Here is a 345-nt window from a genome sequence, read left to right on the forward strand (position 1 = left end):
CTTCTTTTGGTTTTACTTTGTTCGTTTAAGAAACGAAAAGAGCATCAACACAATAATGGTCGCTTTGTGCTGAAAAGCAAGACAAGCAGACAGACAGATACAATGGAGAAAAAAGCCAGAAGTAGCATCTACATGATCATTTGAGCCCTCAAAGCATCCTCAAGGTTCTTTAGGAACAAGACGTTTCGCTTATGCAGTGAAAGAAAAGAACATGAAGATAATGTGACTTTTACAGGGAGTCAGTGTCTCTGAAACACCACTGCATTCATCGCATAGAAGAAGAAGAAGAAGAAGAAGAAGAAGAAGAAGAAGAAGAAGAAGAAGAAGAAGAAGAAGAAGAAGACG

Source organism: Aplysia californica, unplaced genomic scaffold, assembly GCF_000002075.1.
Source record: "Aplysia californica isolate F4 #8 unplaced genomic scaffold, AplCal3.0 scaffold01165, whole genome shotgun sequence".
Classification (NCBI taxonomy): domain Eukaryota; kingdom Metazoa; phylum Mollusca; class Gastropoda; order Aplysiida; family Aplysiidae; genus Aplysia; species Aplysia californica.